The sequence below is a fragment of the Hyla sarda genome, chromosome 1 (assembly GCF_029499605.1).
Source record: "Hyla sarda isolate aHylSar1 chromosome 1, aHylSar1.hap1, whole genome shotgun sequence".
NCBI lineage: Eukaryota > Metazoa > Chordata > Amphibia > Anura > Hylidae > Hyla > Hyla sarda.
In genome coordinates, this window is record NC_079189.1 from 578579079 (window position 1) to 578606666 (window position 27588).

Here is a 27588-nt window from a genome sequence, read left to right on the forward strand (position 1 = left end):
CCGGAGTATTGTTACTGACCATGTCCATCCCTTTATTACCACAGTGGACCCATCTTCTGATGATACTTCCAGCAGGATAATGCCCCATGTCACATGACATCATCTCATACAGGACAATGAGGTCACTGGACTCCAATGGCCTCCACAGTCACCAGATCTCATCCTATAGATCACCGCTGGGATGTGATGGAAACGGAGATTCTCATCATGGATGTACAGCCGACAAATCTACAGCAACTGTGCGATGTCATCATGTTCATATGGTGTAACTGTGTGATGTCATCATGTCCATATGGAGGAACTGTGTGATGTCATCATGTCCATATGGAGGAACTGTGTGATGTCATCATGTCTATATGGAGGAACTATGTGATGTCATCATGTCTATATGGAGGAACTGTGTGATGTCATCATGTCCATATGGATGAACTGTGTGATGTCATCATGTCTATATAGAGGAACTGTGTGATGTCATCATGTCTATATGGAGGAACTATGTGATGTCATCATGTCTATATGGAGGAACTGTGTGATGTCATCGTGTCTATATGGAGTTACTGTGTGATGTCATCATGTCTATATGGAGGAACTATGTGATGTCATCATGTCTATATGGAGGAACTATGTGATGTCATCATGTGCATATGGAGGAACTGTGTGATGTCATCATGTCCATATGGAGGAACTGTGTGATGTCATCATGTCCATATGGAGGAACTATGTGATGTCATCATGTGCATATGGAGGAACTGTGTGATGTCATCATGTCTATATGGAGGAACTATGTGATGTCATCATGTGCACATGGAGGAACTGTGTGATGTCATCATGTCCATATGGAGCCAAACCTCTGAGAAACATGTCCAGCACTTTATACAAAGTATGGCATGAAGAATGAAGGAAAAAGGGGGTCCGACCCATTACTAGCGCAAGGAGAGAATTTAGATCTCCTCCCTCTGATATCAGAACAAGCTTCTGAGATAAACTTAAATTTGTACCAATTGTCCAGCTTATGTTTTTTTTTTACACATGACAAACTCTGCTCTGCTGCATTTATTGCAGCAACAGTTTCTATATGATGATTAACCCCCTCTTATCCTGGTAATTCTGCTGCTGCTGAAGGTAGGTGAGGGAGTCTATGTGATTCAGCAGCTGCAGTAGTCACTGTGAGGGGTGGAGTGTAGGACCCAGCAGAGTAGCAGAGCTGCAGGCAGGCAGCAGTAGTGTTTCACTGGGCTGAGAGCAGCAGAAGCAGAGAGCTGTATCTGGGGAGAGTGGATCCCAGTGATCTGGTGTGCAGCCTGTGATCCCTGCACCTGATCCCTCCCCTGCAGCCTCTGCCTTATCCATTTGCACAGGAGGAGATGGATGCAAGAGTGCTGGGAGCCTGGCAATGAGCTGACACCTCCACCACATCCACAGGAGCAGCAACATCCAGGGCGGAGGTAGAGATTTATTTACATTGTATCATCTCTAGAACACTTAGTATCAGTGCCAGGAGTCTGCACAGAGAGATAGTCTGCAGAGACATAGTGCTGGATGGAGGCACTGGGTTACATCAGGCCTTAAACTTGCAGCACTTTGCAACTTGGGGTTCTGTGTATTGTCTGTATGTAGGCAGCATTGTGCTTGTTTTATCGCCTTTTATATATATATATATATATATATATATATATATATATATATATATACACACAGCAGAGCTGAGTTTGTCATCCATAGATTCAGATGTGTTTGTACTGAATTGGAAAGAGTGGGGAAAGGGAGTTTAATAACTGATTTAACTCTGCTACATCTATACTTTATGCATTATTCCCATCTGCTGCGCCTCCAGCTGTTGCAAAACTACAACTCGCAGCATGCTGTCTGGACATGGTGGGAGTTGTTTAGTCTTGCAACAGCAGGGAGGTTCACTGTTTGGAGACCTAGGCTATATACTATACTATAATGCTATTTTTCCCAACCAGGGTGCCTTCAGCCGTTGCAAAACTACAACTCCCAGCATGTCCGGTCAGCTGACGGCGTTGAGATGTGTTTTGTATTGAATTGATAGAGGTTTCTGGTAATCTAGAGTTTAACAATGTATTTAACTCTGCTACAGTTATACCTTTTTATAGCAGTTTTTTCTATCCGGTGCGCCTCCAGCCTTTGCAAAACTACAACTCCCAGCATGCTGGGAGTTGTAGTTTTGCAACAGCTAAATGCACACTGGTTAGGGAACACTGCATGATAGTATGTTATATAGTCTAGGTCTCTAAACTGTGGACCTCCAGCTAAAATAACCGATTCAACTCTGCTACATTTATACATTATATCAGTGTTTCTTATCCAGTGTGTGTAAAACTATAACCAAAGACTGTCTGTACATGCTGAGAGTTGTAGTTTTGCAACAGCTGGAGGCCCATATATACTATAGTATAGTATATAGCCTGGGTCTCCAAACTGTGGACCGCCCAGATGTTGCAAAACTACGACTCCCAGCATTCCCAGACAGCCGCTGGCTGTCTGGGCATGCTGGGTGTTGTAGTTTTGCAATCTTTGTATTTGGCTGTCTGGGCATGCTGGGATGGGTAGTTTTGCAACAGCTGGAGGCACACTTGTTGGGAAAACTGCATTAGAATATAGTATATAGCCTAGGTCTCCAAACTGTAGACCTCCAGCTGTTGCAAAACTACAACTCCTGGCATGCCTGGACAGCCGTTGGCTGTCCAGGCATGCTGGGAGTTGTAGTTTTTTTTTGCAACAGCTGGAGCTCCACAGTTTGGAGACCACTGGTATATACACTATGCTACTGTAGTATATAGCGTAAGCAATAGGGCTATGTGGCTACAGTCTTGCCTTCCCACCTATCGCATACTGTAGTGTTATAGAGTAATGTACGTTACTGCCAAGTTTTAGCCAGGCTGGGATTGGTAGTTCACCAGGTTTACTATGGATGTATCTACACCAGGTTCGATATAATCGTCTCTATGTTATTGACTTGTTATGAATGATGATCCCTGGGATCCGAATAAAGGACCCCAAGGGATCCCTGGGATCCGATAAAAGGACCCCAAGTGTAAGAAGTCTTACCACTCCATAGGGATGAAGGAAGTTGACGCGGTCCATTATAAGGGGTTTTAAGAAAAAGTCAGGACATATAAGAAGATTGAGACATTTATAGAAAATGCTATACAAGATGTCTTGGGTGAGACCGCTAGGGCCCATTCACACTTCGCTGCAGAAAATACAGTGCAGCAGCCTCCCACTATTTTCAATAGGTTTAACTGCAAGGAGTACGCCGGTGGAAAACAATTGTTTTTTTCTTTCTTTTTTTTTTTTATCGACTGGTGCCAGAAAGTTCAACAGATTTGTTAATTACTTCTATGTAAAAATCTTAATCCTTCCAGTACTTATTAGCTGCTGTATGCTCCAGAGGAAGTTGTATAGCTCTTTCCAGTCTAACCACAGTGCTCTCTGCTGCCACCTCTGTCCATGTCAGGAACTGTCCAGAGTAGGAGCAAATTCCCATAACAAAGATACGCTGCTCTGGACAGTTCCTGACATGGACAGAGGTGGCAGCAGAGAGCACTGTGGTCAGACAGGAAAGAACTACACAACTTCCTCTGGAGAATACAGCAGCCGATAAGTACTGGAAGGATTAAGATTTATTAAAATAAGTAATTTACAAATCTGTTTAACTTTCTGGCATGAGTTTATTCAAGTACCCCTTTTAAAGGGTCTTTTTTTTTTTTTTTTCCCCTGAGTCGATCGTACCCGGAAACAGGTCGGATGCAAACGGCTACTGCCGGGTCACTCACCTGCATGGGGTCCGTCGGTGATCAGGTGATTTTGCAGGAATTTAGCGGAGAAATAAATAGTGCTGGCCTAATTATTATTTTTTTCTTCCCTAAACTTGACGGAACTGCCGATGGAGCTTCACATAACGGAGGCTGACACCAGTGTGAACGAGGCCTTAGGTGTATGTCTTTCACAGCAGATACTGAGGCCTGTCCCGTTTGGGGTTCATTCTATTTATTGAACATTTGCATCATTTTGTAATAAAACACCTACATCAAATGGGTTGCGACTTGTTAGTTGCAGCTCTATAAAATACTGGTCCTCATTTAATAGGGAACTTCCATATAAATTGTATTGAAAAGAAGGATGGGAAAAATACATTTCACTCTATTTATTAATGTTGTGCGCCAAACTTTGCCATGCTATGGGCAACTGCACCATTTTTCCGCTACACAGGTTTTGATTAATCTCCCCCATTGTCTTTATACAATGATAAATTCTCCCCTATATTTGAATAGATGGGACAATTCCGCACACGGAGTTCTCCTTAAAATGTATACATTTTTGACACCTCAAATAGAATGGACTACATTGATCAAGCCAGTTTAGGTATAAACTTTGCTGGAAAATGGGGATTACTTCTTTCACTATGGGGAAGATTTATCAAAACCTGTCCAGAAGAGTGGTGCAATTGCCCATAGCAACCAATCACATTCTTTTATTTTTGGAAAGGCCTCTGAAACATAAAAGAAGCAATCTGGTTGCCATGGGCAACTGCAACACTTTTCCTCTACTCGGGTTTTTGATAAATCTCCCTCTATGTCTCCTGGAAACTCTTAAAGGGGTATTCTGGGCAAAAACATCTTATCCACTATCCAGAGAATAGGGGATAAGATGTCTGATAGTGGGGGGCCCGATCTGCCTGCAGCACCTGCATTCTATGCCGGGCTGCGTCTCCAGTTTCCTTCCAGGTTTCCGGGACTGGAGATGTGATGTAATTCCACGCCCCACGATGTAACGGAGATGCAGTCCTGCATAGAATGCAGGTGCTGCAGCTAGATTGCGGGTGGGGGTGGGGGGGTGTCCTTTGGATAGGCGATTATATGTTTTTGCCCGGAATACCCCTTTTAAGATTAAAAGTCATTGGCTATCCACAGGATAGGGGCCAGGACCCCCACCGATCTCGAATGAAGGTCAATTTTATCTCAAAGTAAATGGAGTGGTAGTATCCATGTAGCGCTCCATTTATTTTCCACCCTGTCACAACAGCACCACAAGGGAGATGGACTCCTCCCCCCAGGGACAAAAGGGAAGCACAACCCTACATAGCCACAGTGGTTTCCTGTCCCCATGGGAAGCCTGGAGCAGTCCATGTCCCTGATGGGGATGTGGTGACGGTGAGGAGGCCTAGAAGTCATGTCCCTGCGAAGTCAGGGTTAGTAGAACCTCCAATAGCTCCTGGTTGGGAGCTATTGTCTTGCATATCCCCAGTTGAGATTTTAAATCTCGCGCCGCCCCCGGCCACCTCCGTCCTCGCTCTAGCGTGCCACGGCTGCCAGCACATCCTGCCCGGCTGTGGCGCATTGTTTTATTCGCGCCTGGGTGTTCTCAGGAGGCTGCTGGAGCGGGGATTGCGGGCTCCGGTTGTTGGCTGGAGTTCCGTGGCTTCTGGCTACGCGGCGGGTCTGGCATAGTCGGCCTCTCTTGCTATGCGCTGGGAGGAGGAAGTCCGGGCCGGAAGTGACATCAGACGCCAGGTCATGTGACTGCAGAGCGCAAAGCTTAAAAGGAAATCCTTTTGCTACACTCTGCCTCCTATGTTCATGCTGGATAGCCGTGTAAGCTGTACTAGCAGACTTCAAGGAGGGGGTACATCTCTGAAGATGAGGGCTTCTGGTGAACATTCCAAGCGGGATCGATGAGTGTTTGTTTTAAAGCTGTATGCCTCTTTTTTTCTAATGCTAGTCTGATTTTTAATTTAGGGTGATGTTCCCAAAAGGGCCTCAAAAAAATCTAAGAACAGGGAATGCGCTATGTGCAGGTACATCATATCTGGGTAGATACCTTATTTACAGGGACGGACTGACCGGCCGGTCCATTCAGACTTCATCCGAAGGCCCAGCCGGGAAAAGGGCCCGCTCTCCGCCGCCTATTTTTAAATAGCCGGGGCCTGTCACATGGAAATGGGGGCCGGGCCCGGAGCTGTTACAGTTATTCCACTCCAAAACAGCCACTGTAGTGGTGGCCCTTTAAGAGAACCGCAGTGGCTGCCTGGGAGAGGCTTTTAATAGGATTCGGTTGCACCATTCACATTATGAAATTCCGTCTCCCAGACTCCAAAGAGCGAGTTAACATGTTCATTCCTTTGGTGGAATGCATTTAGAAATTCTTTGCCATATCGGGAGACACCGCATTTCCGATCGGTCCTGTGCCGGCTTGTTCTGAGATACTTAAAATTCTGTAGTGTGAACATAGCCTAAGAGTCACACACTCGTCGGTGCTGTATGTTGCTACTTTAATTAAAACCAAGTTTCTGGTGTGAATCTGCTGAAAGCCATACCTGTCCTGTAAAGGCCATGCGCTTTTTCTTTAAAAGGGTACTCCGCTGCTCAGTGTTTGGAACAAACTGTTGCGAACACTGGAGCCGACGCCGGGAGCTTGTGACGTCATAGCCCCACCCCCTCATGAGCTCACGCCCCCTCCCCTCAATGCAAGTCTATGGGAGGGGGCGTGGCGATTGTCACACCCCCTCCCATAGAATTGCATTGAGGGGGTGGGGGGTGGTGACGTCATGAGGGGGCAAGGCTATGATATCACGAGCTCCCGGCTACAGAGTTTAGAACAGTTTGTCCCAAACGCTGAGCAGCGGAGTACGCTTTAAGTGAAAATGGCACCAAATGGAGCTTGTTCAACTTTTCTACCCTAGAAAACAGATCTATATTGAATGGGAATGATACGTTTCTCCCAAAATATACCCTCCTCAACATTGAAATTATAAGACCAAGAAGAAAAAATGAGGAAATTATGGAACTCACAGGATTGATCATGTTAATGATATGCAAATGATAAAATGGAAACAAAATATGCAAAACATCTCAATTTATTCAGTGTAGAGCACCACGCGCAGAAATTCACACACTTGGCACATACACACCTTGGCATGCTATCGTTTAATGGTTGTCTGAGGAATTTCTTGCCATGCCGAATGCACTTGGGCACACAAATCATAAAGATCCACTGCTGGCTGCTCCCTTTGCCGACCAATCATGCCCCCGATGTGCTCATTAGGGGACAAGTCTGGAGATGCTGCAGGTTATGGTAGCACTTTAAGACCCCGCATTCTGCTCACATTAGCCTGAGCAAGATGGGGCCTGGCATTGCCATGTTAATAAACTTCCCCTGGGACACTTTGGAGAAAAAGAAGTACCACTGGTTTCACATCAATGTAACAACCAACTGTTAGGCCCCATTCACGTGGTAGAATTTCCAAGCGTGATCAGGTGGAAAAGTTCCAATTGGAAATTCCTTTGCGGCAGACCAATCCTTGCATCTGAGACAAAAGCAGGCCTTATCTCTGAAGAGGATAGACCTCCATTGCTGTCTTGCTCTGCTTTATGATAGCCTTTGAGAGTGGTGATGTGAGGTCAATGGAACACCAGTAACTGGACGCCTGGCTCATATCCCATTGTTGTGCAAGCGCCTTCTGATGGTTTGTGTAGGGTTAGAATGTGACGTCCGAATTCACTCACAGTACAGAATGGATGATACTGTGCCATTCTTCTAATCTAATCTGTCTGTGTAGAGGTCGTCCTCTATGTTCATTGTGCTTTCATTCCAGTTTTTTGTTTATCTGAACCACTTGGACACACAATGTAAAACAGTTCTGACATCTCGGCCTATGCACGCAGTGATCTGCTGGAGTGATAAACTAAGATCTCTCAGTTCAAGGATTCTGTCCCCCTCGGTTTGTGACAAGTGGCACCCCTAAGGAAGTTACCCACAGGTGACGGAACGCGTGGGGTTCAGGACGCCTGCCCAAGGCCTGTATTTGCCATATGTTTTGCTCTGGTCCTGCTTCCATCATAGGAGGGCTTTGAATTTATTCTGCTTCTTATAGTGGACAGGGTTATGTGTTTACATGATATATGCTGTATTATATAAATTGCATGATATATATAAAATTCCAATATGAGCAGCACACCAGGTAGCCAGAAGAGATGATGTGGGGGTGCAAGCAAACTAGAGCCTCGGCCGGCTGGCTCCTTCATCCACATATCCAAAATAGATGCAGCACACCACCGGATTCAATACAAAGTGAAGAGGTTTATTCCATGATGTATTACAGACAACGTTTCACCAGCCTCACGCTGGCTTTTTCAAGTCTCACGCTGGCTTTTTCCACTTGAAAAAGCCAGTGTGAGGCTGGTGAAACGTTGTCTGTAATACATCATGGAATAAACCTCTTCACTTTGTATTGAATCCAGTGGTGTGCTGCATCTATTTTGTGTGTGTGTGTGTATGTATATATATATATATATATATATGTTATCCACGTGTAGACTAGTCTTTATTTTGATCATCATAGGACTGTTTTTCGGCACTACCAGGGCAGGCATCTTGGGAGGGCTCTAAGGACCCCCCGCCCCGTTGTGATTTTGGTTTGGGTAGAGCCACTTTAAAGGGGTACTCCAGTGGAAATTATTTTTTTTTCAATCAACTGGTGCCAGAAAGTTAAACCGATTTGTAAATTACTTCTGTTAAAAATTGTTAATCCTTCCAGTACTTATTAGAGGCTGTATACTACAGAGGAAATTCTTTTCTTTTGGGATTTCTTTTCTGTCATGACCACATTGCTCTCTCTGCTGACACCTCTGTCCATTTTGGGAACTGTCCAGAGCAGCTATGGGGATTTTCTCCTTCTCTGGACAATTCCTGACATGGACAGAGGTGTCAGCAGAGAGCACTGTGGTCGTGACAGAAAAGAAAACCAAAAAGAAAATAATTTTCTCTGTAGTATACAGCCGCTAATAAGTACTGGAAGGATTCAGTTTTTTTTAATAGAAGTAATGTACAAATCTTTTTAACTTTCTGGCATTAGTTGATTTAAAAAAAAAAAAGAAAGGTTTCCATCGGAGTACCCCTTTTGTGTTTTTAAATTTGTATGTCTAGTTTTGATTGTAACTAAAGATTTTTATTTTTTCAAATTAGGTGTGCACCTTATTAGTGAACTGCTTTCTCTTCTTGTAGTACATGGTTTTGTTTGGTACACTAGGTGGCACCTTGGTTATGTATTGTAGCTGAGCCCACCATCTTGTTTTCTGAAGTGGTGATAACTGGCCTATAGATGAACAGGAGGCGTCCCAGAATCCTACTGTACTGACCTGATCTGATCTCATTTTGGAGGTTTCATGTGGCTGAAAAAAATTGCTCTCCATCTGGCTTTTTTTTTTTTTACCTTTATTTTACCTTTTTTTACTTTTCTTGCATGTCTCAAATTGGAGCTATGTGGCTTAAAAGTGTGATCATTTGCAGATTTCAGCGACAGTGGCTACTTTGTCGAATTGCGTAACCCTCAGTTCTCAGTCTTTCTTAGGGTCTATTCACACGGCAGAATTTCGGCTTGTGGAATTCCACCTCAAATTAAAGCTCATAGACTTCTATGGGCTTCCGCATTCCCATTCACACTTCTGAATTTCCGCAAACGGAAATTCAGAAGTGTGAATGGGAGTGCGGAATCCCAAAGAAGTCTATGGGTTTTAAAGGGGTTCTCCAGTGGAAAACTTTATTTATTTTTTTTTTTTTAATCAACTGGTGCCAGAAAGTTAAACAGATTTGTAAATTACTTCTATTAAAAAAAAAATCTTAATCCTTCCAGTACTTATTAGCTTCTGAATACTGCAGAAGAAATTATTTTCTTTTTTGGAACACAGTGCTCTCTGCTGACATCTTTCCATTTTAAGAACTGTCCAGAGCAGCATATGTTTGCTATGGGGACTTTCTCCTACTCTGGACAGTTCTTAAAATGGACAGAGATGTCAGCAGAGAGCACTGTGCTCATGATTCAGCAGAGAGCTCTGTGTTCCGAAAAGAAGTTCCTTTGGAGTATTCAGCAGCTAATAAGTATTGGAAGGATTAAGATTTTTTAATAGAAGTAATTTACAAATCTGTTTAACTTTCTGCCACCAGCTGATTAAAAAAAAAAAAAAAAAAAAAAAAAAAGTTTTCCACCGGAGTACCCCTTTAATTTGTGGCAGAATTCCACAAGCAGAAATTCTGCCTTGTGAATAGACCCTTAGGTTGCTAGCTCAGTGTTGAGGAGTGTATAACTTTGCACTTTAAGATTTTGGGGTGGATCCTTAGCAAAATGTGCGACTCAAAGTATTTATAAACTTTGCAGAATTTCACCCTCATACTGTAAATATAGAATCCACACTGGTCAGTTTCTGCGCAGAATGATGCATTTCTGTATATTTATTTTTAATTTTTTTCTTTTTTATCTAAGAGCCGAGGAAGGTGCTCTCGAATCACCCAAAGTGCAAGAAAAAGTGCAAACGTGTTACACTAAAAAAAAACGTGCACAAAGGATGCGGTCTATCGCAAGCCCTTCTCCGATAGTAGAGAGGCCCCCCAACAAACCTCGCCCTTCTCCTCCGGACCAAAAGGCACCTGCAAGGTTCCAGGTTCAATGTGTCTTTTAGCTACTAAGGGATCACAAATGCTCCCAGCATGCCCCTTGGCATTAGCATTTCTGTATATTCCATAGTCACTGTGAGAGGTAATGGTCTTGTTATCTGTCCTTGGAATACTCGCTGAAGACACTGACCTCCAGACCTACATTAGTCACTGTGTAGCCACATCCCAGGAAAACACAGATAATTCTTACATCTGGCTTCCAGGGTTTTTTATTTTTTTATAATCAGTTTATTGCTAAATGGGTCTTTTCTGTGGATTACACCAAGACTGTGGTGAATGGGGAGGCAGACGGCTGTCTCTGGTGCATTACATAAAGTGCTCACATATCCCACAATCCTCGGTTTTCATGCTCCCTTGCACTTGGAAAATAGTCCATAAAATCATCAAATCTCATCGTTAGCCTTTTTACTTGATTTAAGTTTTTTGGCCCTTTATTTTGAGTATGAAAAAGTCTGCTTTTCAGACAAAAAAAAATTCTGTAACTTTCACCCTTTTTTTTTTTTTTTTGCTTCTTATGATTTTCTTTAGCCTTTTTTTAGACTTTAAATAACTTTCTGACTGTGTATTTTTCTTTTTTGTACATTATTTTGGGGGCAGCCTTATAGCCTAAACTCCTGCTCTGTTAAAGAAGTTAACCAGTTTAGGCTACGTTTACATATGTCATTTGTGTCAGGCTCCGTTTTTTCACATAAACTGTTCACAACTGATGGTACGACTGATGCTTAAAAAGTGCATAAATTGTCATCAGTCAAAACCATCAGTTGCCTGACAGGTATATGCGGCATGGACGGGGGAACGCAGCAAGATGTGCTCCCCTGTCTTTGCCGATCTGGCGAGTCCAATTATCCGGCATCCAAACTGAGATGCTGGATGATTGTGAACGGTCCCATTCAAATGAATGGGATAAGTTCTGTCTTCACATGACTGCTGTATCTCCGGCTCTCCCATAGTAGTCCAGTTTTTTTTTAAACTAGACTTCTCCTTTAAAGGGGTACTCCGCCCCTAGACATCTTATCCCCTATCCAAAGGATAGGGGATAAGATGTCAGATCGCCGCGGTGCCGCTGCTGGGGAGCCCCGGGATCGCTCTGTGCGTAATGACGGGCGATACAGGGGACGGAGCCGCGTGACGTCATGGCTCCACCCCTCATGACATCATGGCCCGTCCCCTTAATGCAAGTCTATGGCAGGGGGCTTGACGACCGCCGCGCCCCCTCCCATAGACTTGTATTGAAAGGGGCGGGCTGTGATGTCATGAGGGACGGAGCCGTGACGTAACGATGCACTGGCCCCTGTATTGCGCGTCATTACGTGCAGAGCGAACTCGCTCTGTGCTGTAATGATAGCGCGGTGCTGCAGCGGGGATCCCAGGACTCCCCGGCAGCGGCACCGCGGCGATCTGACATCTTATCCCCTATCCTTTGGATAGGGGATAACATGTCTAGGGGCGGAGTACCCCTTTAACAGCATAAACAGATATGACGAAAACATGAGCTGACTCGTTGACTTCCATGGGAGGGCACTTCAGGCATGCTCTGTGACCTTTCAGGTCATTTTGCTAAGGACAAGCCCATGGGCCTTCCAGCATTCCAACTCCTAATCGCATCAATCTTGGGGTCAGTCTCAGACTATGAGATCTCCTGGGATCTTTAAACCTATCCTGTCATGGCTCGTTGTGACAGTGCACATTTAACCAAATACTAAGACTCTACAGCATCTCTGTATACCTGGGCTGTGAGGGATCCCGATCTGAACACAACATAATCAGTACACAGCCCCACTTTTCTTTTATTTATTTATTTTTAATTTTTTTAATTTTCACAAGCGAATGGTAACAAACCAACAAATGGTAACCATGGTAACAAACCACTTTTCTAACACCATTTTTTGTGCTTCATGCAAGATGGGTTCTGTAATGGGCAGTCCATGGTAACAAGAAAAGTCTCTCTCCCTCACCTACGTTTCCCTGAGTATAGTCAAGACGCCACTAACTGCAGAGCATCCAACAGAGGGACCCCAGACTCTAGTCCATCACATGGATAGGTATGGCCCAGAGGTTAACCCGTGCCTTCATCCAAAGGCTATAGGACCTGTCATTTTCTACCAAAATTGCCGCTTGAGTTGTTGTACTATCTTGGCAGCCGAGTTCGACAGAAATAATTTCAGCTTGGTCTGGGTCAGCAATGGGGGTATTTATGGCCTTTCCTCATTTAAGGTATAAGTACAGGATGTGGAAATACGCCCCCCCCCCCCCCTCTTCCCAGTGAGGTAAGAGGAGAGTGAGACAATTGGTTAGAGCCGGACTAGTCTACACTGACTGTTTGAATTTCTTCCCTATCTCGGAGCGGTAGAGCGGCAACAATAATGGCTTCTCTGATTGGCTGAGGGAGACATGTGGCTATTCACCAGTTCGTACAGTTAACAGCATACTGTCACTTTAACTACTGTGCATTGGTTAAAGGGGTACTCCCGTGGAATACTTTTTTTTTTTTTTTTTTTTAAATCAACTGGTTTCAGAAAGTTAAACAGATTTGTAAATCCCTTCTATTAAAAAATCTTAATCCTTCCAGTACTTTTTAGGGGCTGTATACTAAAGAGAAATCCCAAAAAGAAATACATTTCCTCTGATGTCATGACCACAGTGCTCTCTGCTGACCTCTGCTGTCCATTTTAGGAACTGTCCAGAGCAGAGGAAAATCCCCATAGCAACCATGTGCCACTCTGGACAGTTCCTAAAATGGACAGCAGAGAGCACTGTGGTCATGACATCAGAGGAAATGCATTTCTTTTTTGGATTTCTCTTTAGTCTACAGACCCTAAAAAGTACTGGAAGGATTAAGATTTTTTAATAGAAGTGATTTACAAATCTGTTTAACTTTCTGGCACCAGTTGATTTAAAAAAAAAATTTTTCCACGGGAGTACCCCTTTAAGACACAATAAAACCACAATAAATACATTTTTATGTCAGAACTACTTTAGGACTCAAACCTATAATAGAGACAGACACCTTGGGGAACTCTAACCACCGGAACAAAGTTTGAATAGCGAAGGTGTTCTGTGACACGACACCAACAAAACCTCAGCGTGAATGTGACCTTAAAATAAAGCATCAGATTTATTATATAAACATTATTATATAAACTTCATATAAATAGAACCTTTTGTAATAATATCATATAAGTAAATCCGAATTCAATTCCTCAGTAAATAGTTCAATTACTATAGCTACAGGGTGAAGCTTCAGTTTAAATCTCAGTCCCTGTAGGCAGCTGTAAAGCAGTCATTGATGCATCATCACCATTGGAAACCAGCGCTCTTGTACGCACGGTGATTGCCCGTAGGGTAAATACCAGGTTCTAGTAAAGCTGCCTGATCCTATGAACTCTGTGACAGACCGTCACTCACATGGAGTCTTCAGAACCATTATTCCAGGGTCTGTAAATGTCACTTGCCTCGTCGAGCCTGATGGTTGAGTCATTAGAGGTCATCTCATTCCTGGAAATGGAGTGACGGAGCAGGACTCTGATCTCTAGTGACACCGCACTAATATTTTACATGACATGTTATGGATTTGGACAGGAAAATTGGACATGGAAGAATAAAAAAATAATCTTTAGGCTTTAAAGGCTGTTTCAATAGGATAAAGAGACCTGGGTAAATAGAGCATTACTGTATACAGGGAGTTCTAACCTATGAGATTGCCTTAAAATCCTATCAACAAAACTGTGTATTCGTAGGACCACACAGAAGGTCCAAAATTATAATATTAATTCCCAGCAAATTATATAAACAAATGGAGAGTAGGGAAGTGCATTATTAAAACGTAACTTTTACTGTAAATTGCATAAAATTACACCACTAAAGTGATCCCTGTGATATCATGGCATTAGTTAGTGCCTCTTGTACAGATATCCTTAGTGTACTACAATTATGTATAGACAACCCAACGCGTTTCCACCGCATGCAGCGGTTTCATCAGGGGTTAATTAGCAACAGTACCTCAGTACAAGACCAAATTAAGTATATAGATAATATAAAAACGGGTCCCCAGTATACAGGATATGTGCATTTGTGCACCAATAACCTGATACTTTAATTACATAACTACACACGGACTTCCAGGAATTCACAAGCGCCTGCAAAAGAAAGAGAAAATACCGACATGATCAGGATGCCGTGTTTGTAAAAAATGTATTCCAAATCAGGCAGCTAGAAAGGACCTCCTACCTAGCCTTCTCCTGTGGTACCTAGAGAAAAAGGCACAGATATAGCTCATATTAGGACTATTGTCCAATATCCAAGTTGCCTGTGAAAAGAAAGCATGGCCCAAGGCCAAACACTCACGTTTCTGAAGTCCGGGTATGATAAGAGAGCGGGGAGCGGAGGATTACATACATAGCAATTTCATCCAATTGTAATGCAGTATTTATGTCCATAGGAGGCAGTATTATAGTAGTTATATTCTTGTACATAGGGCGGGATTATTATAGTAGTTATATTCTTGTATATAGGAGCAGTATTATAGTAGTTATATTCTTGTAGATAGGAGGCAGTATTATAGTAGTTATATTCTTGTACATAGGAGGAAGTATTATAGTATATATATTCTTGTACATTGGAGCAGTATTATAATAGTTATATTCTTGTATATAGGGGGCAGTATTATAGTAGTTATATTCTTGTATATAGGGACAGTATTATAGTAGTTATATTCTTGTACATAGGAGCAGTATTATAGTAGTTATATTCCTGTACATAGGAGCAGTATTATTGTAGTTATATTCCTGTACATAGGAGGCAGTATTATAGTAGTTATATTCTTGTATATAGGAGGCAGTATTATAGTAGTTATATTCTTGTATATAGGAGGCAGTATTATAGTAGTTATATTCTTGTATATAGGAGCAGTATTTTATTATTTATATTCTTGTATATAGGAGCAGTATTATAGTAGTTATATTCTTGTATATAGGAGCAGTATTATAGTAGTTATATTCTTGTATATAGGGAGCAGTATTATAGTAGTTATATTCTTGTATATAGGGGGCAGTATTATAGTAGTTATATTCTTGTATATAGGGGGCAGTATTATAGTAGTTATATTCTTGTGCATAGGAAGCAGTATTATAGTAGTTATATTCTTGTATATAGGGGGCAGTATTATAGTAGTTATATTCTTGTATATAGGAGGCAGTATTATAGCAGTTATATTCTTGTGTATATATATAGAAGTATTATAGTAGTTATATTCTTGTGTATATATAGGAGAAGTATTATAGCAGTTATATTCTTGTGTGTGTATATATAGAAGTATTATAGTAGTTATATTCTTGTATATAGGAGGCAGTATTATAGTAGGTATATTCTTGAATATAGGAGGCAGTATTATAGTAGTTATAGTCTTGTACATAGGAGCAGTATTATAGCAGTTATATTCTTGTGTATATATAGGAGAAGTATTATAGTAGTTATATTCTTGTACATAGGAGGCAATTTTTATTGTGAAAACAAACATAAAAATACAAAAAAGAATATATTCTTACAATACAAAACAAAAATAACAAGCATTGTACACACAATGACTACTCAACTAGAGTGTATATATAGAGTCAAAATAAACTTAAAAAGTCCACATTTGCTGGGAAAGAAAAAAAAAAAAAAAGAAAAAAAAACAACAACATCACATCATCTGTGTTAAACCAAAGAGACATTCCTCCATAATTTCCCATTATTTTGGTTTCTCCTCATTTCTAATGATTTTACCCACTGGAGCTCGGACATTATTTGGCTTACTGCTGTCATGTGGTGGAATGGCTCATTGTGTATGGACACTCTAGTTCTCATGTGCCAATGGTAATATTTAATTACAGTAATTATTATGTACATAGTCTCTCTGTCTACAGTCCTGTTACTGGATGGTACAGCATATATGATGTCAGGATATGTCAGGGACTGCAGTAATGGGATGTTCAGCTTACCGGACACTTCTTCCCATATCCTCCTCCCGGCCCTGCAGTCAGATATGAAATGCTCCATAGTCTCCTCCTGCTGACAACCCAGAGGACAGTTCCTATCTGAGACACTTAGATATTTTAGATTACCCCTGACAAAGAGCCTCCCATGGAGTGACAGCCAAGCTATGTCAAATAACTTTGCGGGGAGTCGTTTCCCATTGAGGAACCTAAGACTTTCTTGTAAAGTGCTGGTCACACAATCCCTCAAGGCAAGCAGAGAACAGAAGAAAGCCCTACAGATCCTCACATATAGGTCCTTCCTTGGCTTACTCTCTATATAAGACTTCTCAATGCGCCATCTCTTCAGACATGTGAGCCCGTATTCCAGGTACGGGGGGAGGTAGTCACGCGTCCATCTCCCCCTCTTGAGACTGCCGCCTCGCACCCAAGACTCTGCAAAAGGCAATATCCAGTCCCTGATACTATTCGCCCACAGGGAGCTGTTGTTTGAGTCCAGGCAACCAAAATTTACTTTTAGAAACATGGAGTCAAAGAACACCCTTGGATTCAGCATATCCAACCCACCCTCTCTCCTATGTAGGTTAGTGACCCCTATTTTTATCAGGTTCAACCTGTTCCCCCAGAACATTTGGAAGAACAGGCTAAAGAGCCGAGCGGAGAAACATTCTGGCAAAGGAAAAACAGAGACATACAAGAAGACGGGGACCAGGTAAGTCTTCAACATTTTAACCCTTTCTCTATAGGTCAGCCTCCAGTTCTTCCATCGCTGAACCTTTGCATTTCCGGCTTCCAACTTCTCTTCCCAATTTAGTTTGGCGTTATCGTCCCTCCCGAATTTGACCCCTAAGATTTTAATATAGGAGGAGGCTCTCACAAATTGGGGCAGATCAAAATCTGGATCAGTATCTGATACCCAGAGAGCTTGACTCTTCTCAAGGTTGACCAGAGACCCTGAGGCCTCCGAGTAACTTCTGATGGCCGCAGACAACATCTCCACCTCACGAGGCTCAGATATTGCTACGGTCACATCATCCGCATAGGCAACAACACTCAGGGGCAGGCAGTGGGGGACCGGCACCCCCTGACAACCACACTCCTGCAGTGACCTCAGAAACGGGTCTAAGGCGAATACATACAGCAGCGGACTCAGTGGGCAACCTTGTCTCACCCCCGCCTCAACCCTGAAGGTGTCACCCTGCCAACCATTGATCAGAGGAAAGCTCTCAGCCTCACAATACAAAGTCTTCAGCCAATCAATGAATTGTCCCGGAATACCGTACTTTGACAAAGTGGCCCATAGATACTCATGATCTACTCTGTCAAAGGCTTTAGCCTGGTCAAGACTCACAACATATCTCCCACACCTCAGGAATTTACATCTCTCAAACATCTCCCTTATGGAGATCACTGCCCCAGAGATGTTCCGCCCTTTTACTGTGCCATACTGACAGCCTGCCAACAGTGCCGGGGACAGACAAACTAACCTAGAAAACAGGATCTTTGCCAGAATCTTCCTGTCGACATTCAAGAGGGCAATCGGCCTCCAGTTCTTGATGTCACTCGGCTCTTTACCTTTAGACAGCAGAATCAGCGAGGACACTCTCATGGATGGAGGCATCAGGTGACTTTCTAGACAATTTGTGTAAACATCCACGAGAATTGGGGCCAAGAGGTCTCTGAATGTCTTATAGAATTCTGCTGTTATCCCATCTGGACCTGGTGCCTTCTTCAGATGTAACTTATCAATGGCCTCTTTGACCTCCGCCACCGTCAATTCTGCTGTCAAAGGAGAATAGTCCAAATCATTAGTATCAGGGAGCGGAGTTGCCTCCAAGAATTGGGTCATCTTGTCTCTATCCAAAACCTTCCTCTGAAACAAGTCAGCATAGTACGATCTCACCACCCCCAGGATACCCTCCCGAGATTCCTGCAAAACACCCTGGGAGTCAGTGAGACCGGTGACAGATTTATTTGCCACCCGCTCCCGGCAATTCTCAAAGGGATCAGGAGACCCTAAGGACCCATAATCCCGTTCAAGAACCAGGAGGTATACCTGCTGTACTGATACTGTCTTATCTCAGATTTCAGCCGGTCTATGCTTTGTTGGTCCCCACCCGCCGAATATAGTGACTCCAATTCTTTGCGCAGCTTGAGATACTGGCCATACTTACTCTTCCCCTTTATAACTGACAGTCTCTTTAAGAGGGTTCTGATCTCATCCTTGACATCCTCCCACCAGGCGGCCATATCATCATAGAAGTCCACCCTCTCTAGCTGACCCTGTATAAGAGAGTGAACCTGTCTCTGCACAGAAGGATACTCTAATAGGCTGGAATTCAGTCTCCACAACCCTCTACCTGTCTCAGGACACTGTGTGACACCCAAACTAAAATATAAGGCCAGATGGTCAGAATAAGGGACGACTTTCTCATCTTTCTCACCAATGGTCTCTGTAGGACTAACCAGAGCTAAATCTATACGACTACTTCTTCCACCACAAAAATAGGTAAACTTTGCCTTCCGACCACCCTGCACAAACACATCTGACAACCCGGCCTGTAGAATGATGCTGTTTAAGACCTTGGAGTCTCGGGTTAGAGGTCTATTAGATGTTCTGTCACTAGATGTTCTGGAGGCATTAAAATCTCCAGCCAAGATGACAGGGACAGATGTAAAGAGATATGGCTTCACTTCATTATAAAGGTTAACCCTTTCAGTCACTGTCTGTGAACCATAGATATTAATGAGTCGGAGCCTTCTACCCCGTATAGTAACTTCTACAAAAGAAAGAGAAGCGCTCCATAGTGCATTAACCGGGCAAGTGGAATTTCACAGTAGTTTACTGGAAGCGCTTACCCGGTAAGTTGTGCTAGTGTACCAGGCACAACACTGTTGAGAGTTTCCAAAATGCAGCCAGTCCCGCCACCACAAAGGTGTAATGGTAACAGCAACCTCCAAATACTCCCAAGGGACTTCAATAGGCGCAGAAAGGATGAGGAGTTATAGATGTATAAGCGATATCATTTATTTGCAGAACAACGCGTTTTGACGCCAGGACAGGCGTCTTTCTCAAGTTCATAGCAAATGTTAACAAAGGAACCTATTTATACAAAAAACAGACAAAAAGGTAATCAACTCACAATGGGCGGTTACTCCGTCTGTGCCAAACCGGATGTGATAATCAGAATCACGGCGCACAGACGGAAGTAATAAGACGGACTCCATACGGACAACATAGGGTAAGTGTATATAAAAATATAAATATACATATAAAAATACAAATCAATTACTGTTAAAATCTAGCAGCAACAAGGTATACTGGTCAAATTAGTATTATGTGATGTTTTCAATTGTCTCATTCAACCCATCAGGATGGAGACATTTAAGTTTAAAGATCCAGTAGGACTCTTTATGGATCAGTTTTTGAAAACGATCTCGTTGGTCTATAGAAATAACATCAATAATAGTGAGTTTCAATAAATCAGGGTTGCTATTATGTTTGTGTGAAAAGTGACGTGACACACTATGCAAGAGGAAATTTTTCCTAATGTTGAACCGGTGTGCGTTCATGCGGGACCGCACCGTCTGAACGGTGCGGCCCACATACTGTAGTCCACAAGGACATTCTAACAGATAAACTGCATAGTTGGTATCACAGTTATAATTCTGTCTGATATGGAATAATTCATTTGTAATATTAGATTTAAAAGTCATACAATTTTCTTGCATGATTATGCAACACAAACATCTTTTTTTCTTGCAACTAGTGGACCCTGGTTTCTGTATTTGTGTCTGTTGTTTTGCTATAGTCTTATCTCTATATTTGCTAGGGGCCAGATAATTATGCAGAGACATTGGTTTTCGAAATGTAATACGGGGTTGGTCCGGTACCCGATCTTTTAAAATAGGATCACTTTTTACAATAGGCCAGTGTTTAACCCCTTCCCGCAGAATGTCATATATAAACGCCGGGTTGTGCAGTGCGTTCGCGCATCCCGGCGTTTATAAATGACATGCAGTTAACCCGGCGATGCGCAGCATTGCACGGGTTAACTGGCAGAAGTCCCGCTGTTTCCAGCAGGGGACAACTTCTGCTTCACCCCCAGGACCATCAATTGATGGTCCTGGTCAGCGATCACTGTGATTGGTCCCTGTGGACCAATCACAGTGATCTGGGGTGAAAGTTCAGATCCCCCGCACTGCCCGCCCCTGGAAGTCGGGCAGAACGGGGGACGAAGGCTGCGGGGGCTCGCGGGGACCTGCGGCATTCGGGGGGAACACGTGGGGACCGGCGGCCTTACCTGATTCAGCGGCGGGACCGAGGAGCAGCGCGGGACCGGCCACGTGGACGAGCAGCGACGGGTAAGTATGTGGTCCTCAGAGGCAGCAGTGAAGATCTTCACTGCTGCTTCTAGGAGTCTGAAAACTACAACTCCCAGCATGCCTAGACAGCCTTTGGCTGTCTGGGCATGCTGGGAGTTGTAGTTTTGCAACATCTGGAGGGCCTCAGTTTGGAGACCATTGTATAATGGTCTCCAATCTGTGCTCTTCCAGCTGTTGCAAAACTACAACTCCTAGCATGCACTGACTGTCCAGGCATGCTGGGAGTTTTAGTTCAGCAACATCTGGCCCTTCAGATGTTGCCGAACTACAACTCTCAGCATGCCCTTCAGCTGTCTGGGCATGCTGGGAGTTGTAGTTTTGCAACAGCTGGAGACACACTGGTTGGGAAACATTGTTTCTAACTCAGTGTTTCCTAACCTGTGTGCCTCCAGCTGTTGCAAAACTATAACTCCCAGCATGCACTAAAAGACCATGCATGCTGGGAGTTGTAGTTTTGCAACATCTGGAGGGCCCCAGTTTGGAGACCATTGTATAATGGTCTCCAATCTGTGCTCTTCCAGCTGTTGCAAAACTACAACTCCCAGTATGCACTGACTGTCCAGGCATGCTGGGAGTTTTAGTTCAGCAACATCTGGCCCTTCAGATGTTGCCGAACTACAACTCCCAGCATGCCCTTCAGCTGTCTGGGCATGCTGGGAGTTGTAGTTTTGCAACAACTGGAGACACACTGGTTGGGAAACATTGTCTGTTTCTAACTCAGTGTTCCCTAACCTGTGTCTCCAGCTGTTGCAAAACTATGACTCCCAGCATGCAGTAACAGACCATGCATGCTGGGAGTTGTGGTTTTGCAAGCCCCCCCCGCCACGCCACCCCCGTGAATGTACAGGGTACATTCACGTGGGCGAGGCTTTTACAGTGGGTTTCTCGCATCTTGAGATGCAGCAAATTTTGCGCTGGGAAACTCGCTGTAATCCCCCGCCCATGTGTCTGTACCCTAAAAACACTACACTACACTAACACAAAATAAAATAAAAAGTTAAAAACACTACATATACACATACCCTTACACAGCCCCCCTCCCCCAATAAGAACGTCCGGTACACCACTGTTTCCAAAGCAGAGCCTCCAGCTGTTGAAAAACAACAACTCCCAGTATTGTCGGACAGCCGTTGACTGTCCAGGCATGCTGGGAGTTTTGCAACAGCTGGAGGCACCCTGTTTGGGAATCACTGGCGTAGAATACCCCTATGTCCACCCCTATGCAAATCCCTAATTTAGGCCTCAAATGCACATGGCGCTCTCACTTTGGAGCCCTGTCGTATTTCAGGGCAACAGTTTAGGGCCACATATGGGGTATCGCTGTACTCGGGAGAAATTGCGTTACAAGGTTTGGGGGGCTTTTTCTTCTTTAACCCTTCATGAAAAGGAAATGTTGGGGTCTACACCAGAATGTTAGTGTAAAATATTTTTATTTTTTACACTAACATGCTGATGTTGCCCTATACTTTACATTTTCACAAGAGGTAAAAGGGAAAAAAGCCCCCCAAAATTTGTAATGCAATTTTTCCCGACTACGGAGATACCCCATATGTGAGCGCAAAGTGCTCTGGGGGCGCACAACAAGGCCCAGAAGGGAGAGCGCACCATGTACATTTGAGGTGATTTGCACAGGGGTGGCTGATTGTTACAGCGGTTTTGACAAACGCAAAAAAAACAAAACCCCACATGTGACCCCATTTCGGAAACGACACCCCTCACGGAATGTAATGAGGGGTGCAGTGAGAATTTACCCCCCACAGGTGTCTGACGGATCTTTGGAACAGTGGTCCATGAAAATGAAAACTTGTACAGCCCACTGTTCCAAAGATCTGTCAGACACCAGTGGGGGACAAATGCTCACTGTACCCCTTGTTACGTTCCTCAAGGGGTCTAGTTTCCAAAATGGTATGCCATGTGTGGTTTTTTTTGCTGTTCTGGCACCTTAGGGGCTTCCTAAATGCGACATGCCCCCCGAGCAAAATTTGCTCTCAAAAAGCCAAATATGACTCCTTCTCTTCTGAGCATTGTAGTTCGCCCATAGTGCACTTCAGGTCAACTTATGGGGTACCTCCATACTCAGAAGAGATGGGGTTACAAATTTTGGGGGGTATTTTCTGCTATTAACCCTTGCAAAAAGGTGAAATTAGGGGGGAAACACACATTTTAGTGGAAATTATTATTATTTTTTTTACATATGCAAAAGTCATGAAACATCTGTGGGGTAATAAGGCTCACTTTATTCCTTATTACATTCCTCAAGGGGTCTAGTTTCCAAAATGGTATGCCATGTGGGTATTTTTTGCTGTTCTGGCACCATAGGGGCTTCCTAAATGCGACATGCCCCCCGAGCAAAATTTGCTCTCAAAAAGCCAAATATGACTCCTTCTCTTCTGAGCATTGTAGTTCACCCATAGTGCACTTCAGGTCAACTTATGGGGTACCTCCATACTCAGAAGAGAAGGGGTTACAAATATTGGGGGGTATTTCCTGCTATTGACCCTTGGAAAAATGTGAAATTTGGGGGGAAACACACATTTTAGTGAAAAAAAATTTTTTTTTTTTACATATGCAAAAGTCGTGAACCACCTGTGGGGTATTAAGGCTCACTTTATTCCTTGTTACATTCCTCAAGGGGTCTAGTTTCCAAAATGGTATGCCATGTGAGGGTTTTTTGCTGTTCTGGCACCATAAGGGCTTCCTAAATGCAACATGCCCCCAAAAACCATTTCAGAAAAACGTACTCTCCAAAATCCCCTTATCGCTCTTTCCCTTCTGAGCCCTCTACTGCGCCCGCCGAACACTTTACATAGACATTTGAGGTATGTGCTTACTCGAGAGAAATTGGGCTACAAATATAAGTATACATTTTCTCCTTTTACCCCTTGTAAAAATTTAAAAATTGGGTCTACAAGAACATGCGAGTGTAAAAAATGAAGATTGTGAATTTTCTCCTTCACTTTGCTTCTATTCCTGTGAAACACCTAAAGGGTTAAAATGATGACGGAATGTCATTTTGAATACTTTGGGGGGTGCAGTTTTTATAATGCGGTCTTTTGTGGGGTATTTCTAATAAGAAGACCCTTCAAATCCACTTCAAACCTGAACTGGTCCCTGAAAAATAGTCAGTTTGAAAATTTTGTGAAAAATTGGAAAATTGCTGCTGAACTTACATTTTCCTTACAAGCAGAGAGCTTCAAAGTTAGAAAAATGCAAAATTTTCAAATTTTTCATCAAATTTTAGGATTTTTCACAAGGAAAGAATGCAAGTTACCACAAAAATTTACCACCATGTTAGAGTAGAATATGTCACGAAAAAACAATCTCAGAATCAGAATGATAACTAAAAGCATTCCAGAGTTATTAATGTTTAAAGTGACAGTGGTCAGATGTGCAAAAAACGCTCTGGTCCTTAAGGCCAAAATGGGCTTGGTCCTGAAGGGGTTAATAAGAGTTTTCCTTATTGTGTCAGAAGCACAGTTAAAAGTAGTTAAAAAATTATGTTTGATCGTGTTTTCAATTGGTTCAACTAAATCTTTGTTTTTACCCTTTGATTCTAGTTGCTGTTGTTTCAAATTTTTTGTATTATTATAAGCTTGCACCAGAATTTGTTTCGGATAGTTTTTTTCCTGAAAAGTTTTTTGTAAAATTTTTGATTGAACTTTAAAATCGGCATCATCGGTGCAGTTCTTACGAATTCTGAGGTACATATTCTGGTGCAAGCTTATAATAAAACAAAAAATTTGAAACAACAACAACTTATAGAATCAAAGGGTAAAAACAAAGATTTAGTTGAACCAATTGAAAACACGATCAAACATAATTTTTTAACTACTTTTAACTGTGCTTCTGACACAATAAGGAAAACTCTTATTAAACACTGGCCTATTGTAAAAAGTGATCCTATTTTAAAAGATCGGGTACCGGACCAACCCCGTATTACATTTCGAAAACCAATGTCTCTGCATAATTATCTGGCCCCTAGCAAATATAGAGATAAGACTATAGCAAAACAACAGACACAAATACAGAAACCAGGGTCCACTAGTTGCAAGAAAAAAAGATGTTTGTGTTGCATAATCATGCAAGAAAATTGTATGACTTTTAAATCTAATATTACAAATGAATTATTCCATATCAGACAGAATTATAACTGTGATACCAACTATGCAGTTTATCTGTTAGAATGTCCTTGTGGACTACAGTATGTGGGCCGCACCGTTCAGACGGTGCGGTCCCGCATGAACGCACACCGGTTCAACAGTAGGAAAAATTTCCTCTTGCATAGTGTGTCACGTCACTTTTCAAGCAAACATAATAGCAACCCTGATTTATTGAAACTCACTATTATTGATGTTATTTCTATAGACCAACGAGATCGTTTTCGAAAACTGATCCATAAATAGTCCTACTGGATCTTTAAACTTAAATGTCTCCATCCTGATGGGTTGAATGAGACAATTGAAAACATCACATAATACTAATTTGACCAGTATACCTTGTTGCTGCTAGATTTTAACAGTAATTGATTTGTATTTTTATATGTATATTTATATTTTTATATACACTTACCCTATGTTGTCCGTATGGAGTCCGTCTTATTACTTCCGTCTGTGCGCCATGATTCTAATTATCACATCCGGTTTGGCACAGACGGAGTAACCGCCCATTGTGAGTTGATTACCTTTTTGTCTGTTTTTTGTATAAATATGTTCCTTTGTTAACATTTGCTATGAACTTGAGAAAGACGCCCGTCCTGGCGTCGAAACGCATTGTTCTGCAAATAAATGATATCGCTTATACATCTATAACTCCTCATCCTTTCTGCGCCTATTGAAGTCCCTTGGGAGTATTTGGAGGTTGCTGTATAGTAACTTCTAGCATTAGGCACCTTCCCATCAATACCTCTGTCAGCCTATGTATAGTTACATCATTGGTGGTAAACCGGATAGAGACCCCGGCACTTGGTTCCATAGCCAGTGACCAAAAAGACGGACCAGACCGCCATTCCCGCTCTGCTTCACGTAACAGTCCTAGAGTATTTAAACGTGTCTCCTGTAAGAAGAAGACATCGGCATCAATAGACTTTAGATGGTCATAAACCGCGTGTCTGGTCCTCCTCACTCTGACACTGTTCACATTACTGGAGAACACTTTTAGGGTAAAGTCGGCCATCATAACAAAGGAAAGCAGAGATATCACCCCCATCATCATAGATGATCAGGTGGCGCTGACATGGCCGATCTCCCCACATAAATTACACTTCACCAGGGTGCACACACTCGCGATATGACCGGTCTTCCCACACTTGAAGCATTTTCTGGGCTGACCTGCATAGAAACAAACCCCTTTCTCCCGGCCAATGAAGAAAGAATTGGGCAGATGTTAGGTAATGTTATTAATCTGCCGTAACTTCACCAGGACTTTCCACCCTCCCGTCCATATGCCGTCCTCATCCCTGGTCTTAGTCAGGTCTGACATTAGGTCACAGTGTCTCTTTAACCAGACGACAATATCCTGGGGGGGGGGGGACAGACTCGTTCCAGAATATAATGGTGACGTTTGCTGTGTCTGGTCTGGAGATGGGGACAAAGCTGAACTTATTCCAGCCATCAGCATCTCTCACCCGGGTGACATGGGCCCAGAAGCAATCCAGGTCAGACATGAGTTTGAAGCTGATGTCATAGCCCTGCCTGTCAGGAAGGTTTATCACTGTTAGATGGCAGGAAGCCCATTTGGTGGCACAGAAGTTCACGGACCACAAACCTCCTGTCAGGCAGCTCCTCCTTGGCCCCTCTATGTCTGAACCTGACCACGTTCCTCCTCTTGAAAGCCTGACCTGTATAATTCACATTGGACATAAATGGTGACCCACGACTCCAGGCATTACCAGAGGAGGCGCCACTACTTCTACCCTCCTGCTGTACTTGGGGGCGCTGTGGTGGCTGCTGACCAGCTGTACTATGGGGGTCTGACACTTGTGTGACTAAAGGGGGAAAGTGTTGTGCATCAGACTGTACAGCCCCCTCCCCACCATCAACCTCTATACTCTGGGGGTCACAAGCCTCTAAAGGCTGAACTAATGGTGGACCTGACCCCAGATCCCACACAGACTGTGAAGCGCTCCCCTCTGCAGACACATTATCAGATAAATCACATACAGTCATATCAGTGAAGTCACTGGCAGTATGATTCTGCACTACAGAGCCCAGCAAGCCCTGCAGAGCCATGTCCTGTGAACTCTCTGCTGCACTGCTGCCTTCAGGTAAGAGTCCACAGTCCTGCTGCTCTCTACTGCCCCCAGGGGCTTGTGGTGACTGCACTACTGTTACAGAGTTACCTTCAGGTATGTGTCCATAGTCCTGCTTCATCGTGCTGACTGCTGGGACTTGTGGTACCTCTGGAGGAGTCTCTGCAGGTCTCTGCTGTTGCTGGACACTTTCTCCCGCTTGCCTGTACAAATTTCCTTTCTCAATAGGGAAGCTGGCTGGTCTGAGGAGTGGTCTTGTACAGGACTGCTGGATGTCCTCTTGTCTTGTACAGGACTGCTGGGTGTCATCTGGTGAGGCTGAAGACTTGGGTGCAGCAGTAGATGGAGAGGACTTTGGCGCTGGTCTTTCATTATATCCCTCAAATCTTTGCTGATTCCTGAAGGTTTCAGCGACTGGTCCCATCCGCTCCAATACGTCCTCCATGTCCTGCACAGTGTCAGCGAGCTGCACAGCGAGGGAGCTCAGCTTCTTGTCATGTACAGCCTGGT

General features: G+C 43.3%; 1 protein-coding gene across 3 annotated transcripts in view; it reads left to right on the plus strand.

Moving 5' to 3' along the window:
* The first annotated feature begins 1207 nt into the window (after positions 1 to 1207).
* Positions 1208 to 27588, plus strand: part of RAB27B (RAB27B, member RAS oncogene family) — a 293415-nt gene continuing 267034 nt past the window's right edge. For all 3 annotated transcript variants that reach the window (XM_056544881.1, XM_056544884.1, XM_056544887.1), the window contains exon 1: positions 1208 to 1445. The gene's annotated coding sequence lies outside the window, so the exon portion shown is untranslated. The remainder of the gene's footprint in view (positions 1446 to 27588) is intronic.